A 12,924-nucleotide genomic window follows, 5' to 3' on the forward strand; every position below is an offset into this window, starting at 1 on the left:
GCCGTGGTGCTGTTTGATGGTGGGGTGTTGACGGGTTTCCTGAGCGCGGATAGTGCAGGCGCCATGTGGTAGAAGGGACGTTTTCTGCTTCTAGGATTTTCACAAGTGCTTTTCCTTATCAACTTCAAAAGAAAATGCAGGCGGTGCAGCCCCTGAGAGGAGATAATGAGCCGCCTTGGAGAAGCGCAGCTGCCGGCCTGCGCGGGACTCAGCTCAGCTGGGGATTGCACGTGGCCCATCTGCCGTCGTCCTGCTGGCCTGCATCCGTGTAGTTAAGGGACAGTGATGTTTCTGAGCACTTAGCAGGCGCCGCCTTGGCCGCTCCTTTCTCGCTACGGCGCCGTCTCACGGGAGCATGTCCCTGGGCCCCTTCCCTCGCCTCTGTAGGGGACGATGAACGAGCTGGTCGGCTCCTTTTGCCAGGATGTGCTCTCTCATTTCTGCAGCCTGGGCGTCATTTGGGAGCAGGATGGGCCTGCCCGAGCACAGGGAGAGGGGCAGAGGCTGTGTTTGCAAAATGCTAGAGCCACATCGTGGGTGACGTGACTGGTTTCCAGATGACTGGCACATTGTAAGCAGAGAGAACAGCTCTGTGTGTGCAGCATGTCCACAGGACGCAGGGGCTGCCGTGCTGCACCTCTGGAGTCCCTGGGGCCAAGCCTGGAAGGATCTGGGCGGCTCAGGACACACACTGCCCCCTGTGATTTGACCGAGCCTCAGGGGTGATCTGGGCCTATCTGAGACTTCTCCTATGAGATGTGCCCAGCTGTGATTTCCCCAGAAGTGTGTATGTGACGGCAGTGTGAGTGTGCTGTCATCGTTGTCATCATTGGCTGTGGGGGAGCAGTCAAGCTAACACGGCAGTGGCTGGGATGCCCAAGGTCCAGCTGGCACGTGGCAGCCATGCAGCCCTCACGTGGAGCACCAAGCTTTCCATAGCATATCAGCTGCAGACATGGTTTCCTCTGAATGCAAAAACCCCAGGAGTGGTGTTTTCACCAAAGGGAGATGCTACGTCGCATTGAAATTGAGCGTGCCTGTCTTAAATCCTCCCTACCGCAGGAACATTAGCGCTGTGGGGGCTTTGACCTGCTGTGGATCTAGATGGGCCATTTGCACACTGGCAGGGTGGCGGGCAGTTGCCAGTCTTGGACTCTGCTTGCTGGGACTTCCTGGGCACCATGTGCCTGGTCTCCTCTCTCCTGGCCTCCTTGGTGTCAGAACCTGAGTGAGCAGGAGGCAGAGGCTGCAGTGTGGAGTGGGAGGGGTTATCAAGCTCTGGGGATCAGGAGCACAGCGCATTTTCTATCCACACCTGGTTGCGTTGGGGCGAGGATGTGGAGGTCTGAAGTCAAGTCGTAACTTGTCCATGAACTTGTCCCAGAGCAAACCTGCAGGGCCCACAGACACAGAGAGAAGGGAGCAGTGGTGTGAGCCGCAGGGGGAAGCTCGGCCCACAGGGCTGCGGTCATCACAGGGAGAGCCCCGCCCCCAGTCCCCAGCACCCAGAGGTGCTGTGGTGGAGAGAGGTGACGTCTGGAGCCCAACACCTGTGTCCTGGTGGGGACTGCCTGCCCTGCTGGCTGTCATTCTCAACTCAGTGCTGGGACACATTCCAGAGAAGGGCAGCTTTGCCTGACATGGAGCTATCAGCTCCCGCGGCCCGAGATAAACCAATTTGGAAGGAGGAATCTTATCCCACTACATGGCAAAGGGGAGAAGAGCAGCTGTTGGCTCACGCTGGAGAAAAGCCTCAATAAATGGGAAATTCACTGTACTTGGCATTGCTTCAAAGCATTTTCAGCTTCTGTTTTAATAAGGTCACATTGAAAATAACTCCAAACTTTTTTTTTTTTAACTCAGAAAATAAAAACTCCCTTCAGAGATTCCCTACCATAAATATAAGTCCACATGTTAGGTGAATGCATTCTGAATTGTAAGCCAAGTGCTCCCTGGGTTACCCTGTGCCTCTGAGCCCAAACCGAGGTAGTGGACAGGATCAGTTCTCTCTGTGGTGCACAGCAGGGGAGTAGAGAAGGGAGTCTCACCTATTGCAGGTCCCTCCCCCCTTTTTTTGACAGGCAGAGTGGATAGTGAGAGAGACAGAGAGAAAGGTCTTCCTTTGCCGTTGGTTCACCCTCCAATGGCCGCCGCGGCCAGTCCACTGCGGCCGGTGCACCGCGCTGATCCGATGGCAGGAGCCAGGTACTTCTCCTGGTCTCCCATGGGGTGCAGGGCCCAAGCACTTGGGCCATCCTCCACTGCACTCCCTGGCCACAGCAGAGAGCTGGCCTGGAAGAGGGGCAACCAGGACAGAATCCGGTGCCCCGACCAGGACTAGAACCCGGTATGCTGGCGCCGCTAGGTGGAGGATTAGCCTGTTGAGCCCCGGTGCCAGCCCGCAGGTCCCCTTAATGTCCTTGTCATTAAGTGCTAAGTCATCTGGCCCATATTTGGGGAATGCCAAAAACTGAGTTAGAATGAAAAGAAAGCTTACCTTGAAGTTCGGGATGTGGACTGAGATTCCTACACATTGTCCAGGGCCAGAGCTGTGGCATAGCAGGTAGTGCCGCTGCCTGCAGTGCCGATATTCATATGGGCACTGGTTCAAGTCCCGGCTGCTCCATTTCTGATCCAGCTCCCTGCCATGGCCTGGAAAGCAGTGGAGGATAATCCTTGGGCCCTTGCACCTGCCTAGGGGACCTGGAAGAAGCTCCTGGCTCCAGGCATTGTGGCCATTTGGGGAGTCAACCAGGGGATGAAAGACCTCTTTCTCTCTCTGCCTCTATGTGACTGCCTTTCAAATAAATAAGTAAATCTTAAAAAAAAAAAAAAAAAAAAAAAAAAAGGAAGCCCATTGACCACAGCTGGCCTCCCTTGAGCTGTCCGCGGTGCTGAAGTCATCAACCACCTGTCTTTCAGGAATGAGTCCCGCCCACTGCGGCCAAGATTGCCTGGGTGCTGAATCCTGTGCTTGCCTGTGGGCACAGGAGCTGAACCATGCACAGTGTTTTAGACAAAATCAGCAAAAAGAGCCTCTGTCCTCATGGAGCTGACACTGACCTTCTGTGTACAAGCACACCCAGCAATGCGGCACATTCGGTGATGTGCACTATGGAGGGGACCAAACAGGCCTGAAGTGAGTGAGCCCGGGGTTTCGGGAGAGAGGGCCCAGCAGGGGCACCGCCTCGGGCGAGTGTGCGGCCGGCGAGGGTCGGGGCAGCAGGGAGGCCTGAGGCTGAGACTGAGCCCGTGCACGGGAGCATGGTTTGGTGAGGTGTGGACAGGCACACAGGTGGGCCACATGGGACATGGCCAGCCAGTGTGGAGACCGTGGCTTTTGATCTGGACGGACAGATGCCGCTGGAGGGTTCTGATGCAGATAGCATGTTGATGTGTCAGGACCAGCAGACAGGCCCACTCCTGTGAGGATGGAGTGAAGAGTGGCTGGGATGGGTGGAGACGGAAGAAGGAAGCTAGCCGGGCAGGAGAGAGCCGTGAGCTGCAGGGAATGGAGGGCTCAGCTGTGGCTTTGGCGGAGGAGGGGAGTCGTGAGACCACTGAGGTCACGGCCTGGGCTTTGAAAGGACAGTGATGTCCCGAGGGGCCACAGCAGAGGAGCAGGGAGATGTGGAAGAGTTACTGAGCGGCACCCCGCCCACTGCGCAGGCAGGCCATGAGTCTCAGGTGAGGCCGTGGGGCTCAGTGTCTCCAGCTACACTCAGCTGAGCAGGTGCAGCGATTAGAAGGGAGATTTGGGTTTTAGTGAGGCTTGTGGGTTTATCAAAGAGGGGCCAAGAACAGAGGGCGCAGAGAGAGCTGCGCGAGTGCTCTGTGGAAAACAAGCTTGGCAGGATGGAGGTGAGGGTGGGGAGGAGGCAGTGGGGAACCCGAGGGTGATCTGTGTTGGGGGTCAGTGGCGGGTGGTGTTCAGAGAGTAACATCTGGTGCTGTGATTGGACGAGGTCCAGGGAGTGAACATGGAAGGGAGAGGGTGGGAGGGTGGGAGAGGGGGTCCTGGGGGAAGATTCTGTGCTGAGAGGTTCACTCCAGAAGCAGTCACAGGTGGACAGAGTGAAGCTGAAGCAGGTGTGAGAGTGGCTGTGAGGTTATTAGGAACTTCACAGCCATGGTCTGAGGGGTGTTCTTGGGGGTCCAACACTCACATCATTGATGAACCTGAAGGCCTTGGGTGGTGGCGGCTGGAAGGCCTAGTGGTCAGACCAGGAGCCCTCGCTGGTGGACAGCCAGCCACGAGCTGCACCCTGGCAGAGGCGGAGGCTAGGAGACCAAGAGCTCAGGTTGTGAATGGTGGTGGGGTGGTGGGGTGGGAGTTCAGCTACCGTGGAGGGATCTACTGCTTATTTGGTCTTCTCTGTTGAGCCGTTTGGGCCAGCAGTTGCTGATTCTGGTTTTCAGATAAGAACACTGAAGCTCAGAGTTTGTTAACATGCAAGGGGCCGTGTGGTGGGAGCCAGCCTGGGCCTTCTCCTGGCTTCTGTCAGGCAAGTCGGGGAGCACCGGGCAGTGCCTTGGCTGCGCAGTTTAGAGAAGAGCCTGGGCAGCCTGGGCCCCCAAGCTCCCTGCCCTGCAGGGTCAGATACGCCTGCCCCACGTCCTTCACCTTCTTACAATCAAGTCCCTCCATCTCTCTCTCTCTCTCTCTCTCTTTCACACACACACACACACCCACGCACACACCCGCTCTCTGGCTGTTTCTTTAGCAACCCTGATTGATATAATTAGTCAAAACAAAATGTAAACATAATCCAATATTTTCTTGCCAAACCTCTGTGCAGATGGGAGACGTGAATTTCACTGGGGCTGGGACGCGGGGAGACCTGTCGCCTGTCTCACACATGACCACGTGACCCCAGATCCCCTCCTCGTGTGGGACAAGTGTACATTGAATTATGAATTCTGAGAGTAAAATCTCCAGTCCACAGATTGTTTGAGCATTGTTGCGTCTGATCCACTCACTACTCACTTTAGTCCCCGGAAGCTGCCTCTGGGGGATTTTTTTGAGCTGAAATCAAATCATTTAATTTTACACCAGGCTACTCTGCAATTGAAAATTCAAATTTTACAGTAAAGCAAACATTTATTTAATTTCTGAATTTCTGTTGTATGGCTCTACTACAAAGTTCCTTTTTTTTTTTTTTTCACAAAGAGAAACAAAACCATTTCTCCTTTATCAGCATCTGGGCCCATGCTGGGTCATTGGTCCCTCCAGGCCACCAGTTGCCTTTTACAGCCAGCATTTGGGGCTGACCACGTGGTGCCTGTTACAGCTGGGGCTTTGTTGCAGGTCAGTGGCTCTGCCCCAGAGCTCTTGTTGGCCTTGCCCAAGGGCCACTGCCCACGTGGAAGTCCAGCTTGTCTAGGCAGCATTTCCACTGACCCAGCGCCTGGAGGCTCCTTCCTCCCTCCCCTCTCTGCACCAGCCCAGCTGCCCTTCTGTGTGGTGTGGCGCTCCCCACCCTGCCCTCGCTGGGCTCCCCTGGCAGCAGGTGGTCCTGGCCACACGTGTTCCCCTGTGGTGGGCAGGGAAGGGCGGTGCTGCACACGTGTTCCCCTGTGGTGGGCAGGGAAGGGCGGTGCTCCACACGTGTTCCCCTGTGGTGGGCAGGGAAGGGTGGTGCTGCACACGTGTTCCCCTGTGGTGGGCAGGGAAGGGCGGTGCTCCACACGTGTTCCCCTGTGGTGGGCAGGGAAGGGCGGTGCTGCACACGTGTTCCCCTGTGGTGCACAGGGAAGGGCCGTGTTCCATACGTGTTCCCCTGTGGTGGGCAGGGAAGGGCGGTGCTCCACACGTGTTCCCCTGTGGTGGGCAGGGAAGGGCGGTGCTCCACACGTGTTCCCCTGTGGTGCATGGGGAAGGGCGGTGCTGCACACGTGTTCCTCAGGAAACGGCTTCATTTTCAAGGGTCTACACTCCTGGGCGGTAGGAGCGGCCCTGCCTCTGCCTGTGCTGTAAGCTCAGGGAGTGAGGGGTGGCCCCTAGCCTGGGGGGGATCCTCGCCCCAGAACCTGGGGAGCAGAGCTGGCTCCACGTCTGCACCCGCCGAAGGAGTGAGGCTGAGGAAGGGAAGCGGCGGAGGGGAGGATGTGGGGACTGATTCCACAGTGGGACCCGCTTTCCTGGGGAGAAGCAGGCCACGCCCCCGCCTGGGAGGCCCGGTGCTCGCTCTGCCCCGGGCCCTGTCTCAGACGGTTTCCTACCCTGGAGGCTCCAGCCGCACGTCTGCTGCTGTGGTCTGGGTGTGACCTGAGCACCTGCACCCTTACAGGCTCCCGGGTGGTTCCCCTGCTGGGCCTGGGGGGGGGGGGGCTTGGGGAGCCGCTGCTGCTGCCCTGGGCTCTGCGGGCTCTGCGGGCTCTGGGGGTGGGCGGGAGAAACTGCAGGTGGAGGGGCTGGGGCTGGCCTGAGGCAGGGTCTGTGGTTTGGAGACGCACAGGTTCTACTCGCAGGTTTGCTCAGCTGCTCCAAGTTCTGGAGGCTTCTGGCAGAGGCACAGGAAGGCCGTTGGGTTGGCCCTGGGCTCTGTCCACCCAGACGCAGGGGACGTGGTCACACCGCCAGGTGCAGCACCTTCACATTTAAGCCGCCGGGTGACAAGGTCATCTGCCCTCTTTCAGTCTTTCGTGCCTGACACATTCCAGCCAGCGCAGTGGTCACACAGCCAAGTCCAGGGAGCCTGTCGGTCACTCGCCACCTGCCTGGGCGGGGCGGGTGCACTGAGAACTGCGGTCCTGAAAAGCTCCAAGAACAGAGCGGCTTCGCCTGGCCCCGCTGTCCTCTCCTGCTTGCTTGGCTTTGTCTCCCGGCACTGCAGGCCCCAGGGAAGGCAGGAGGCCCAGAGTGAAGGCCGGGGAGGTGTCTGCCGCGTGTGTGGCCAGGTCTGAGCTCCTCCAGGCCTTGCTCTGAGAGTCGGACACAGGCTCCAGCAGGAGCTCAGCGAACAGCTGCTGTGAACCACCACGCTCAGCAAGTGCCCCCAACGAGCCGCTCTCCCGCGGCGCTCACCCCTCTGCCTCGGGCTGCTCGTTGCCCAAGATTCTGCCAGCTGCGTGCACACGGGTTGAGCCCCTGCAGACATGGCTGAGGCCGTGGCCAGGAGGGCGGAGAAGGTGGCGGCTTCCAGTGAGACGCCCTCCCGGCAGCACCATCTCTGACCCACCCACAGCGCAGGGCCAGAGGCCACCGCTGCCTGGGGACGTGTCACTGCTTTCTCGAGGATGCCTTGACTCCAACAGTGACAACACGTGTGACATTTGCCTGCTGTACGCACACATGCATGACACATGTGTGCATTTGTGTGTCAGTTTCCATGTGTTACGAGGGGCCTAAAAAGCAGGACTCACAACTGCGTGTAGAAAGAACGAGAGGACTACGGACCTCGCACAGTCAGCTCAAGGTCACACGGCTCACAGCCACATGGAAAGTGAGCAGCTGTGAATCCAAGGGCATTTCCTGCAGTGCTGGTGGCTGTGCCGCTGGCCAAACAGGCTGGGCACAGTGACGCTGAGACCACGCACACGCCCTGGCACAAGGCTGGGCACAGCGTACCTGAGACCATGCACAGAGGTGGGCTCCTTGCCCAGCCTCAGCAGTACCAGGCCAAGTCCAGCTGTCGGGGGAGGATGTCTTTAGGACAGTCCGCCATCCTCAGCTGGACAGAATGCTGCTGTGACAGATTTCAGAGTGGCCTGTTTATCGTCCCTCCCCATGGTGACCTCCCTCTGACCTCAGACTCAGCTGATGACGTGTGTGCTGATAGTGGGGTGGGAGCAGACGTTACCCAGTGGAGGGTTGTGAAGCTGTGGCCAGCTGGGCTCTGTGAGCTGCCCTGCCTTGACTGGCGGCTCCTCCAGCCGGCTGCCCGAGGACCAGATGCAGAGACCCTCCTCCGGTGTCCCTCCAAGGGTCTGAGACCCCTGGAGGCCACCCTCTTCCAGGCTGAGCCAGGGTTCCCGAGCTTGGAGCCGCTGGCAGTGGGGTGGTCTGTCAGACAGCAGTCAGGGAACCTCCGACAGTGGCGACCTCAGGCCCAGGGGCCAGATGGCCACACTGGTGTGAGATACCTGCTGTGGGTTCTAGGCAGCCGTCTGCCCCTGCCTGCACGGGCTCCTGGGATCTGCTTTTCAGAGAAGGAAAGAGAAAAGCGTGACCAGCCCCTCCTGCTGTGGACTCACCCGTCGGCCCGAGAGCGCTGTCCCCTGGTGTGTGGCCTGAGTGCTGCCGTCAGCTGCTCTGTGGGGAGGGAGCGGCTGCAGGAGTGGCCTGTCTCCTTTCCAGAAGCAGGCGTGGTGCCTCCCTGGGGGCAGTTGTGCCCCAGGGAGAGGACAGACAGGGTCCGCAGGCGTCGGCTCATCTCACCAGACCCGGCTCCGTGGCCCAAGTGACCCTCGAGGCCCAGGGCTGCAGTGACCACGCCAGATGGATGCACTGATGCCCCGGGACCGTGATGCGCCGAGGCGCAGGATTGGTGGCCTTTGATTAAACAAACCCAAACCAGAAGGAGACACGGACTTCCCATCATTTGAGCTGTAGAAAAATTCATTTCTGTAAATATTTTTTATAAAGATTCCATCCAGTTTTTTCAGAATCTCAATTACTCTTGAAAATGAGACAAGCTGGCAATTTAAAACAGCTTCTTTTAACTATTCGGTGCCACAGGAAAACATGAAAATGCCTTTATCTTAACGAGTGAAATTTACATCCACCATTGACCTTGTGTGAAGCCCTCTGTCACTGGCCTGCCTCTCTCTCCTGCAGACAGCTGGTGTTTCAGAATCAAGAAGAGCATCACATTAAACTGACTTTCTGTGGCCTGCAGGAAGGAGAGAAAGCAGATTTCTCATGGACGGGGCGAAGAATCAAAGTCCCCTAGAAGCAGACCCCGGAGGACGTGGGTCCCACAGGGAGCTCCGAGGAGGAGGGAGAGGTGCGCTGGAACCCAATGAATGCAGCCCCGGGGACTGGGTTCTCAGGGTGGGGGCACCCTGTTCCCCGGGGGCTGGGCTCTCAGGGTGGGGTTGCCCCTGTTCCCCGGGGGCTGGGCTCTCAGGGTGGGGGCGCCCCTGTTCCCTGGGGACTGGGCTCTCAGGGTGGGGGCACCCCTGTTCCCTGGGGACTGGGCTCTCAGGGTGGGGGCACCCCTGTTCCCCGGGGGCTGGGCTGTCAGGGTGGGGGCACCCTGTTCCCTGGGGGCTGGGCTCTCAGGGTGGGGGTGCCCCTGTTCCCCGGGGGCTGGGCTCTCAGTGTGGGGGCACCCTGTTCCCCGGGGGCTGGGCTCTCAGGGTAGGGGTGCCCCTGTTCCCTGGGGGCTGGGCTCTCAGGGTAGGGGCGCCCCTGTTCCCTGGGAACTGGGTTCTCATGGAAGACCCGTGCCTGTTCCCCGGGGTGGAGACATGATCCTGTGGTCTCTGCAGGCAGAGCCGGCATCAGGGAAGGGTGGCTGTCCCCTGGGATGATGAACCAGGGGTGTGGTCCCGTCCCCCACAGCAGAGACGGCCACTACTGCACGGAGTCCATGTGCTTGACCCTGTGTGGCTTGCAGTGAGGGAAAGGTTCATCCCAGAGTCGGAGTCTCCAGTGCTCACCCCAGACACGGAGGAGCCTTATGCGTGCGTTATGGTGCGGCTGAGAAAATCAGGTTCATGAAATGTTTGATGACGTGGAGAGTCGTGATGCGTGAATAAAAATTCCCGTGGGAGACGCATGCGCTCGGTGCCGTGGCTGCGCAGGAGGTGGGTGCTGGGCTCCCTGCTTGCAGGTGTGGTGCCAGCGCGTGACCCAGTGTGGCTTGCATGGCTGTGTCGCGTGAGGTATTGAGCATAAGTGGCCCAAAAGCCGAGACACAGGGAACTTGGCTGCCATGACCCTGCCACGCTCCTCTGCCATCCTCATCCTCACTGCCTAAGCCCTGGCCTCCGGCTGGGATCCAGAATTGATCTCTCAGATGGTGTCAGCCCTGGCTCCCACAGCCGTGTCACCTCCCTCACCAAGAATCGGCTGCTTAGTTTTAGAGAGAGAGTTCCTATCTGCTGCTTCACTCCCTGGTACCCACAAAACAGCCAGGGCTGGTTCAGGCAGAAACCGGAAATGGGACCTCCGTCCAGGTGGCAGGACTCGAGCCATTGCTGCCTCCCAGGGTCTGCATTAGCAGGGTCCCCATGCAGCAGTGCTGAGAGGTGCTGGAGCTCAGTCCCCATGCAGCAGTGGTGAGAGGTGCTGGGAACTCAGTCCCCATGCAGCAGTGATGAGAGGTGCTGGGAGCTCAGTCCCCATGCAGCAGTGCTGAGAGGTGCTGGGAGCTCAGTCCCCATGCAGCAGTGCTGAGAGGTGCTGGGAGCCCAGTCCCCATGCAGCAGTGCTGAGAGGTGCTGGGAACTCAGTCCCCATGCAGCAGTGATGAGAGGTGCTCGGAACTCAGTCCCCATGCAGCAGTGCTGAGAGGTGCTGGGAGCCCAGTCCCCATGCAGCAGTGCTGAGAGGTGCTGGGAGCCCAGTCCCCATGCAGCAGTGATGAGAGGTGCTCGGAACTCAGTCCCCATGCAGCAGTGCTGAGAGGTGCTGGGAGCTCAGTCCCCATGTAGAAGAATTGAGAGGTACTAGGAGCTCCGTTTCTGGTGCAGCAGTGTTGTGAGGTGCTGAGAACTCAGTCCCAGAATAGTGTTAAGGTGGGCCTTTGGGGGCTGACTGGACATGAGGGCTCTGTCCTCACCAATGGGTGCCTCCTGCAGTGGATGAATGTACAGACAAGGGAGTGGCTTTGTCACAGCAGCTATGTCTCTGGTGCACTGACCTCTGCTGAGGGGTCAGGAGCAGGCAGCCCCCGGCGGACAGCAGCCCAGCCCTGCTGGTCTCCCTGGCGCCCGGAGCCCCAAGTCTGTGAACTTCCCTCTGTATTGGCTGCTGGGTTGTAAGCACTTGGTTGCGGCAACAAGAAATGGACCAAAGTGCTGCATCCGACACGGTGTGGCCTCCCAGTACTTGAACAAGGTTGCAGGATTCTGGTGAGATCCTGGTGACAAAAATCCACCCATGGGGCATGATCAGCGGGAACGCGTTCTGCAGACGAGGCTGTGGGTCCAGGCTGGGAGAGTGGGTGCCTGCATGTCTGCCAGGCCCCCTGCCTTGCAGACGTGGCTTCTCCGCGCATCCTCACCTGGTCTCCCTCCGTGTCCTTCCCTCCTCCCCTAGGATGGACAGTCGTCACAGTGAATGGGGCCCCTCCCTGACAGCACGCCTCACGCACCTGGGGACAGCCCTACCTCCGACCCGTCACAGGGGGCGTTCAGGGCTGCAGCCGAGGCATCTGGGGGACACAACGCCTTCCACAGCAAAAGCCAGGAACTTTAAAGAGAGGCAAATGACTCCTGTGTGGACCACAAGTAGTTTTCGTTAATATACTTCAAGTAAAGATTAAAACGCTCCAAGGACTTAGCAGTCATTATCTCCAGGCTGCTGCAGCATGAGCACTGGGCTCTGCAGAGCAGGCAGGAAGGAGGGGGCAGGGAGGGGTGGGGAGAAGCAGGGGGGAGGGAGAAGCAGGGAGAGATGGGGAGAAGCAGAGGGGGGAGGGAGAACCAGGGAGAGGTGGGGAGAAGCAGGGAGAGGAGGGGAGAAGCAGGGAGGGGAGGGGAGAAGCAGGGAGAGGTGGGGAGAAGCAGGGAGGGGAGAAGCAGGGAGAGGTGGGGAGAAGCAGGGAGGGGAGAAGCAGGGAGAGGTGGGGAGAAGCAGGGAGGGGAGAAGCAGGGAGAGGTGGGGAGAAGCAGGGAGGGGAGGGGAGAAGCAGGGAGAGGAGGGGAGAAGCAGGGAGGGGAGGGGAGAAGCAGGGAGGGGAGAAGCAGGGAGAGGTGGGGAGAAGCAGGGAGGGGAGGGGAGAAGCAGGGAGGGGAGGGGAGAAGCAGGGAGAGGTGGGGAGAAGCAGGGAGGGGAGAAGCAGGGAGAGGTGGGGAGAAGCAGGGAGGGGGGGAGAAGCAGGGAGAGGTGGGGAGAAGCAGGGAGGGGAGGGGAGAAGCAGGGAGGGGAGGGGAGAAGCAGGGAGGGGAGGGGAGAAGCAGGGAGGGGAGGGGGAAAGCAGGAGGTAGGAAGAAGCAGGGTGCTTTTGCAGGTCCCGGTCATGTAAGTGCCTGGCTGTCAGGCCACACACACAGAATGCAGGACTTCACTAAAGTGATGAGTACCGGCCGTGTGATAGAAAGAGCAGTCCCCAGAGCTCGGGCAGAGCTGAGGACATTGGGTTCTGCACAGCCAGCCAAAGGAGGGCATTTGCCAAAAGCCAGAGAAAGCTGAATTAAAGAAAAAAGAAAAGTCCTGTGTCCTTTGTAACGCGCCCAGGAGTGCAAAGTGTGTGGTCCCAGGAGGAGTGAAAGGGAGTGCAGGACACTCGGTGAGTCTCCTGTGTGTCCCATGAAAGAGCGGATTGTCAGGATCAGAGCCAGAACGCAGGCGTAGTTTACATTAAAAATCAGTGGGTTTAATTCACCCTATTGAAATAATGGAGAGGAAGTGCCCTTAATCCATGTGGAAAATGCGTTGGACATAATCTGAGTATCTGTGGTGAGAGTGGCCACAGCCTGCAGGGACAGGGACCCTCGACCTGCTCCGGGCACCCGGAGAGCCCTCGGCCGCTGCTCTGTGACCTCACCAAGCTCACACACAAATTCTCCAGTGTTGTTCAAATTGTTTTGTAGATATCTTTAATTTTCATCTGATCAGACTCAGGTTTTAAGACTTAGGATAAAGCTTCCTTAGTCAAGAAAACGTGCAGTTTGCATCTGCATGGACAGGTGGGTGGGATGAGCAGTGTGTGGAGTCTACGGGAGGCTCTTCCAGGACCTCCAGAAACCCCCAGAAAGGCAGGGAGGACGCCGTGAAGACGGACAGAATCGATGTCCTCAGGACTCAGTGAA

At 58.7% G+C, this 12,924-nt stretch overlaps 1 long non-coding RNA gene across 2 annotated transcripts in view; it reads left to right on the forward strand.

Annotated features, from left to right (window-relative positions):
• Window positions 1–11,441, forward strand: part of LOC149121886 (uncharacterized) — a 29,319-nt gene extending 17,878 nt beyond the window's left edge. The window contains exons 1-3 of one of the 2 annotated variants that reach the window (XR_016221000.1): window positions 3,726–3,861; window positions 8,841–8,948; window positions 11,210–11,441. This is a non-coding gene — a long non-coding RNA (uncharacterized LOC149121886). Of the gene's footprint in view, window positions 1–3,725; window positions 3,862–8,840; window positions 8,949–11,209 lie in introns of those variants that run through there. The other variant, XR_016220999.1, reaches the window with a different exon arrangement.
• Window positions 11,442–12,924: the final 1,483 nt, after the last annotated feature.

The sequence above is a fragment of the Oryctolagus cuniculus genome, chromosome 15, assembly GCF_051225735.1.
Source record: "Oryctolagus cuniculus isolate XC-2025 breed Fujian yellow rabbit chromosome 15, ASM5122573v1, whole genome shotgun sequence".
In the NCBI taxonomy this organism is placed as follows: Eukaryota; Metazoa; Chordata; class Mammalia; order Lagomorpha; family Leporidae; genus Oryctolagus; species Oryctolagus cuniculus.